General features: G+C 38.0%; 1 protein-coding gene across 2 annotated transcripts in view; it reads right to left on the bottom strand.

The window, feature by feature from the left end:
• The window catches only part of sox1a (SRY-box transcription factor 1a), a 106,544-nt gene that overhangs the window by 6,693 nt on the left and 91,196 nt on the right, over positions 1-8,655 (bottom strand). The gene's annotated exons all lie outside the window — the stretch shown is intronic.

Below are 8,655 nucleotides of genomic sequence, written 5' to 3'. Positions count from 1 at the left end.
CGGGGCGAAGAGGCGCAGCTTGGCATACACAGCAGAACATTTTGACTTATTGCACTTCTCTTATGATAAATCCCTTCTACCATATGAGAGTGGGACAGACAGACAACTTACAGAAAGTTTTCATGATTCATTGCATTTTCACGTTTTTTTTTTTTTTTTGGTTTATTGCTCCGCAGCATCCATTGCTCTGAAACTTATTGACCAGACCTTAAAGTCAAACTCCTCAGACCAGTGAACCATTAGCATGTTAAAGAAACATAATTTAAAAACTGAAAAATCACACTAAAATAGTCAATAGTTGTTTCATTTGTACAAGATCATTTAAAAAAAGTTAGAATACCGTGAAAACGTTAAATATATCTGTACGTAATTTTTAGAAAGTGAAACCCGTACTATATATATTCATTAGACATGAAGTGAATTAGTCTAAGCCTTTATTTCTGGTCACTTTGATTGTTGTGGTTTACAGAGAATGAAACCCTCAAAATTCACCATCTCAGAAAACGTGAATATTACATAAGAACAACAAAAAAAGATATTTAAAAAAAAAATACGCCAGGCTTCTGAAAAGCTTGTTTATTTCTCCAGAGTTGGTTGGGGCTCCTTTTGCATGATTTACTGCATCATTATGTAATGGTGTAGAGGCTCTGCAGCAGTACTGTAACATGTTGATAGCAAACGTAGATGAACCAGTTTCCAAGTGAAAAGTCCTGCTGGGAACTGAAATCAGCATCTCCATAAAACTTATCAGCTGGAGGAAACATCAAGTGGTTGAATATGTTCTGCTGGCAGACTGGCAGTCCAACACCAGCAGATGAGATTGCACCCAAACTATCTCCGACTCTGGAAACGTCACACTGTACTTGAAGCAACATGGATTCTGTGCTTCCTCACTCTTCCTCCAGACTCCGACATTTTGATTTGCAAAACTTTATTTTCATCTGAAAAGAGGGCTTTGTGACAAAATAAGCTGAACTTTTTCGCAATTTAGTAGTTTTTGGAGATGTACCAATAATAAAACAAAGAAATAAAACAAAGTAGCTACTAATTGAAGATTAATTCAGAAGGGAATGAAGCATAAATGTTTGGCAGTAGCTGTTTCTGATATGGGCAAATACCCAGGGTGGAATCTCATTGGGGTGGCATGAGCACCCAAGAGAATATTAAAAATGCAAGCTATGATTCAGGTTTACTGAGGTTGTGAAATTTGGACCACAATCCAAATTATTTAAGTTTTAAGAAGCACCTTGAAACTTAAATCTTTGTGTTGAATTATTATTATTATTATTTATTTTATTTTTTTTAAAGCATTCACATTTTTCAAAATTATTCATTGGAAATAACATTTTTCTGGTACTGCTATTTCTGTTTTTATAGATAAATTTATAGTTATTGAAAAGCGAAAGCACTTCTGAAAATGTGAAAGTTTCAGCTTAAGGCAGAGTCATAAAAAATGTAAGTTTAACTTACTAACTAAAATGGGTCTCGCTTTAGTTTAACAAAACATCTACATATGTGTGTTTATCATCTGTCTGAGAAACTTTATGAACAAAAATAGCAAAAGGAGATAATCCCCCACCCCCCTAAGATTATAGGGTTTTCACTTTCTGCTAACCTGAAGTATCAGAGAACTTTGTGACTGTTTTAGGATCGTTGCTGGGAAGGAATGTTTAATACATTTCATTGATTCCACAGTATTGCGAGTGTCACACATAAGTATAGTTGCTTAAGGTTAGAGAAATATTTTTTTAATTAATTATGAAAATATTTGATATTTATAAACATGTCATAACATGTCTTAATGACTTAAATAAACAATTTATATATTTTATCATGGTGTTTCTGAACATTTTAGCAGAGTTTGGTATGATTATAAAAGTGTTTATAGTAAAGCTAAAAAAAGTTGGTGCCTTATTTGTTAAATGAAGGATCTGTTTATGGAAAATTAGACTGATTGCAAATGATTTGATTGATGAGGAATAATTAGGAACGTATTCCCTGAGACGTGAAGGAAGGAACTGCAGATTTTTATTCTAATCTCCATTTTGTAACTTCAACGCAATGTCAGAACTGCTATTGCATTAAACTTTCCTCACAAACTTGACCTGAGTTTGAAATATGTTGGTCAAGCAAATCGTCTCTTCGGATGATCAAAGGGAAAATTTTATACATTTTCTATGCATATGTTGGGGAGGTCTGTAGGTATCCCACCTCCATTATAATAATAAATTATTATTGGTTCGTCGTTGAAATATGATCTTAAACATTCCTGCAGGTGCTGCAGTTTGTTCATGACCCATTTTCTATTGAACTGAAAACTGATTTCTATATCAAAGCATTTTTTTTACGCCAATAATCGATGAAGACATTTTGCAGATGGAGAGAAGAGAGGGTGGACTTGCAGTCCTCTTTTGCTTTAGGACAACACTTTCAGTCTGATGATGCAGAGGACGTTTGGGCTCATGTTTGGATCCACTTATACTCGTCAATTAAGCTTTTTTATTTTTTAATATGAATTTCAAGGACATGTCCCTCTCTGACCAATGAGAAGTGGCATGAATGCCTCAGGATTATTTATGATCCTAATTATGCAGAAATAGCTAAATCAAGGTTGTGTGTTTGAAATTCAAAAATGTACGACATGCATATCAAAGATCACACCTTATAAAAGTTATGCTATTTAATCTGTATTACTTACATAGTTTTGTGTCTTTAACATGTACAATTGTGAGATAAAGCCCTTTGTGTGAGATTTGCTTTAGTTGTTTTTATACAATAACAGATTATTAAATGTAAATGTGACGGTGTGTAATGTACTGTGTTCATGTTCCATCTGGATCTGTGGTCTTTATAAAACCTCCTCATGACTATTTGCCTCGGTTGAGTATCACTTCAAGGTTCAGCCATTGTTAGACGAAGTATTGGAGCAAATTTTTTGTTTTACATTTGATGTTTCTGAAATCAGTGATTTTTACTTTAACTTTTGTAAAGAAATAAAAATTAAAAAGACCCACTGTGTTTTTTTCCCCTTCTTGATTTCATAAATTATTCCCCACAGCCCTCAAACAGAAGAAAACATTTCTTTTTTTTGTTTTTATTTGGGCTTCTTAAAACTGAAGTTGAATAGCGTAGGTTTACAGCAACATGCCAAAGTTCTGGCAGGATGAAAAAGCTTCGAAGCATTTGCAAAAGTTCGGGATGGGTATGAGCCTGGAGGTTTTGGACTCATGACCCAATTATGTCCTCTGATTGGAACCTCGGGCACTCTCTCTTTCACCAACGGACAGCGAGGCCCTTCAATATGCTACACACCCCATCCCCCTAAATTCACAACTTGTACACACTTATTATCTGCTTTCTCAACCCCGGTTCCCAAGAAGCGGCTGGTTTTGTGTGGTCCCAACACTGTCCCGTTTTCATCACGGTTCTGACGGGTTAACCCCCCCTACCCCCTTGTACCAGACCCCATTCTCCACCCCTCCTTGCACCTGCGCCGCTCCCACATCTCTACAGGAATGCGCTGGGGCTTGTAATCGCCTTTGTGGGGACCATTGAGTCGTACACGGCTGACTGAAACTTCCCAACCTCATAGTGCGCTGCATGGTCGCTGAATGGGACTCAGCGTGGGGCGACTCTCCAACCCACGGACGCTGCCAAATTCCAACAGTGGTGCTCCACAATCACTCCCACACAGAGCCCCGGTGCACCGCCTGGCAGGAGGGGACGGGACAGGGAGGGAGGCACGGTGCGCCCGGGATGTGACTGTCATGAATGTGTGTACGCTCTTAAAAGGGATTTTGGAGGGCGTTTTATATTAGCCATTGCAGTTATTAGAATTATAACTGAGAGTTCAAGTTTTAAATGCAACATTAGCTACTGGAAGTTTGTAGTCCAACAGAGTACAGAAAGCATGAGAGGATGATATGGGTTGTTTTATTAATTCATAACTATCTGCTTAGAACAAGTGGAGGACTGCCTTAAGATCACGGCTTCAGAAAGTTTTTGTGCTAAAAGACTTTGAACGAGTATAGAAATCAGCCACCTAACACATAGTTCACCCTCTATAATGCAAAAATGTCATGGTGAGTTTATTTTGCTAGTTTTGTTACAACAAAATGACTTCTGCAATGCAATGCAATGCAATGCACAGACTTGGAGACATCATAGTGGGCTTTAACCCATATAGCTGTATACAGTTATGCATGGCTAATGTGCCAATATTTCAGTCTATCCTGCATTTTTATTTCACATTTCTTCTCGAAGGAGTTTGTTCTGTATTCTGTGGAAGAAAAAAAAGCAAAAAAAACAAACAAAACAAACAAAAAAAACAGAACCACTACTGGGTCTCCAGGTAATTCAGTGACAAAAAACATTGCAGTTTATGAAGAGGACCATGGCAGACTGGAGCTGAGAGATTTTATTTTCTAGTCCCAAATATACAATCCGACCAAGGATGTGCAAAACAACCAGATCATCCTCCACAACTACCAATAATGATCACCAAGGAGACGGACTGTCGATGGATCCGGTTAACCGCAACCCGACTGCACGTGGATGATGATCCAGGGTTTAATCTCAACACAGGGAGCAAGTCCAGGGTAGTGAGCACTCCATTAGTTCTGCACAAGTGAGAAATATTGGGGGCAACCAAACTATTGATGCACTTTAGAGTTTAATGCATATAACTGAGGATCTAAGCAACAACTGTGCTGGCATTTGAGCAGTTGCCAAACTTTGTGTTTATGAGAGGTGAAGATGTGTGGCTGTCAGTTGAAAGACAAATATTTCGGTCCTTTCGTTAGCATCCATCACGCCTCACAGATACTCAAAGTCATATTTTGGCTCAAACATAAGAGACCAAACTGCTTACAGACCGAATATCTCCTCTGTCAGAGTTGGATGGGGAAAAAAAGCTAGACTAAAGGAAAATGCTTCGGCATCCTTGTTGGAATATGTTATAAATCTTTACTGAAGCCAATAAATCATCCTGAATTGTGGATCTTTGTGTTTGCTCTTCTTGTTTACAGTTGTTCTGATGCTTTTTGAACTTTTTGACACTGAAGCAGTTTTGCCGGCACCTTTTCACTGTAGTTGTCAGAAAAGGTTTACATGCAACCATTATGGGTTTAAAAAGTTTATCACTAATGTTAAACACATTTTTATTTTTTTAATGCTTTTTACTGGGAGATGACAAACAAGATGAGCTAAATTATCCTATTGATGAGACAGAATTTAACAAATTTTGTTGAGTACATATTAAGGATGTGTTTGAATTTAACTAATTTCTAGTCCAATTGACGGATTAAAATGTACTCACATAAAATATCTGTATTACGCAGCTTGTTTTATCGGTAAAAGTAAAGAACTCAATAAACCTCCAAGAGAGACAGCTAGTTCCTGACACTTGTTTTAATCCCTAAAATTGCGCATTCACAACATGCTTAGTTGAATTTGATGTTATTATCAAACAGTGATTTAGGATAACTCATAAAACAGGAAAGCCTCACCTCACTTTTCTAACTTATCCAACGACTCAATTGCAACACCGGAGAAATCATGAAACTAAGAAAAAAAAAAAAAAAGGAGAATAAAGCAGCACTCAGTGTATGCAGTCGGGCAAAGTTGGAAAATAAGGAAATTTTTCCTTAACTTTCACCGTATTTGTGTTGCGTCTCGGTGCATTAGGTCTGCGCGCCGGCGTGCAGCGCGGTAGCTGTGGGTAGATAGAGCAAGCACTACAGGATTAAGAGGCAGCAAGATTGTTAAACATGTCAACGTGTAATAGCACGATAAGGCCCTTCCGAGGAATCCATTGGCCCAGCTGCTTTCTCTATTCCGCGCTAATCTCGCCCGGCACATTCGCTCTGTGCAATCTGTCTCCATAATCTTCTGTGACAGAGAGCAGGCTGCCTGGTAATTTTTTTTTCTTTTCTTTTTTTTTTTTGGAAAAGAGGGGGGGAGACGCGGAAAAAATATGCAGAGGCGTGATAAAGTGACGCTAATTATCCCCATTTAGGACAGGGAGTGCAAGGGATCGGGGCTTTGCGAACAACCGATTGTGCGCCGCTGCTGATGGCCTCATAGCGCGGAATATATCGGTGGCTACAAGATAAGAGCGACGCGCGGAGGAGAGATTTATTGGCCGGCCAGCTGAAAGCACGCGCACGGACGTGCACATGCACGAACTCGTGCGCGCGCGAGCAGGAAACCGGGTTCTGCCACGAACTGAATCCCCCTGCATGTACGTTGCGCCCTGCACTCAGCTCTCTTTGCACCTCCAGGTGTAATTTATGCGGGTTAAATTTGCCAGAACGCGCCTCTTTTAACCTGGCGATGCGCCGTGACGGGCTCCGCCTCCCGGAGCTTTCAGGGTCTAATCCGCATCTCCTCACATCAGCAGATAAGAGAGGAAACAGAGGCGAAGGCCCTCCCTCGCCCCGCGGTGCGCAGAGATCCATCCATAGATGCACCTTTCTTTCTTTCTTTTTTTTTTTTTTTTATTTGTTGCGCTTTGGAATTTAAAGTCTCCATTGTTTTTCTTAGATTTACTCCAGCAGATTAACGCGCATCCAGACGTTTAACACGCTTTACTGTGAGGCCTAACAGGTTTAATCGACGCGCCACGCGAGTCTTCATCAGTGTGAAATAGGCCCTTTAACTATGTAGTTGAGAATTGATTTTTAAAATTCATAAGTAGGCATAAATTCCCCCCTCTTATTTGCATGTGCATGGATATTAGTCACTATCATAAAACGAGGCCTATGGCAATCAAAACCCGAGCATGCTGTCAGAAATGAAGTCATCTCTAATTGTCATTCTTCAATTACTTTTAAGAGGATTGAAACTTCAAAATGACATTTTCCACTTTACACAAACACGTTGGATAATTTCTACGAGAATCATAAAACGAATCACTCTTCTGAGAGATAAAAAAATATATATATGTGGTTGATTCAACAAGATCTGTCGTTTTCCTTCACCATGCGCAACGACGCGCACCTTTGTGATTAGTTGGTGTTTTTGCGCCATCAAGTTTTAAAAATCTGGAACATGTGCATCGGAGTGTTATTTCCATTGACTCCCACTTTTCTTGTTGTGGTTACATGATTGCTGCGCCTTAAGCACTTTACTTTCCTCTACTTTACCGACTTAAGGCTATCAAGTGTCAAGAGGGAAAACACAGAGAAAACTCTCTAAACGGATTACAACATGTGAAAATCACAGGATGCAATAAAGATGAAAGGAATCGTGTATTTTTTTTTGTAATAATGATAATAAAAATATCAGTTTTTCAACTATTTGTAGATGTTCCTCTACGGTGGACTTTGTTGCTGCTTGTAAGCAATCAGTGTATAGAAATTACGCGTCGGCCTTGTTTACAGAAAGTCTCACAATTATGACTTATAAAAAGTGCAAATCAACATAAAATATTTGTGGCAGTAAATTGCAATGTGGCTTAAAATTAAACGACTAGAAAAAAATCTAGTCATTTCCTAAAACTGAATTTAAATTCAAAACATTGTGTTGGGGGGTGAGGGGGGTGGGGGGGAATGCAACTCAAGGCATCAATTTCACCGGGAATGTCAGATTTTCTGCCTGTCTGATTTCCAAACGAATGACCCGAATAGTTTCCCAAAAAGCCAATAATTTTAAAAATGCAGCACATTTTCGACATGCTTTCAAATATTTTTCAAAGCCGGCATTGACAAAATAAAAGGAAAGGAAGGAAGGCTGGAAGAAAAAAATTTTCATCAGGAAAAAAAAAATCCTCTTGAATTAAGGGAGAATTTATGATAATTAAACTGGAATAAAAGACTCAAATTGTTTGGCTTTTAAGTGAGGGGCGACGAAAAGTAATCAAAGTACAAGTTAATAATACAAAAATACAACAATAACCCCCCCCAACGTGAAATGTTAGGAAAATTAACAGGTGGTTATCAAAGGCCTTCTTGCACTCTGTGTGAAATTATTTCATAAATCAGCATGCACACTTTCAAAAGAACAATAGTATTAGTCTCAATATAATAGATTATAAACTACACATACCTGGAATTTTTGTGAAATAGAAGAATGCGAATGTCTCCTTTATTACTATATAAAACTTTTTTGATTAAAGTGAATCCAAAAGTCATAAAATGCATTAAAATAAAACCCTTCTCGTTTAAAGAATAACTCGCAGAAATAAATGGTCTCAAGGTGGGGGAAGCAACGTGAAAAGAGATATTTGTTTTCTTTACTCAACTAGATGATGTTATTTTTGTCAGAAAACGTGGAAAAATAATCAATCTAAGACCGCCCTTTTAGGAATCAAAGCAACATCTTGTGAAATTTATTCAATTCTTCTTCATTGCAATATCAGGGGCTTTTCACCTGCAGAAAAGCGCTTAAATTACAACAGCGGGTCGCCCGTCTTTCTGTGGAAATATTAAAATTATTCACAATTTACATTAATTAGAATGTTACAATAAAAAGAGATGACCTCCAAGGAATTAAGACACAGGCTTCTGCAAATTAACACAAATATTTAAGGAATGTGAGTTCTTCTCCATATCTTTTAAAGCACTTTCTCATGACTTTGACATGTTTTCTCACTTTTAAATAACTTACAATGACTTAATTGAAAAATAAAATAAAATAAAATAACGTGAGCGCTGA

Source organism: Poecilia formosa, unplaced genomic scaffold (assembly GCF_000485575.1).
Source record: "Poecilia formosa unplaced genomic scaffold, Poecilia_formosa-5.1.2 Scaffold70, whole genome shotgun sequence".
NCBI lineage: Eukaryota > Metazoa > Chordata > Actinopteri > Cyprinodontiformes > Poeciliidae > Poecilia > Poecilia formosa.
The sequence above is the reverse complement of the archived record's forward strand: the minus strand, read 5'-3'. Positions and strand labels throughout refer to the sequence as shown.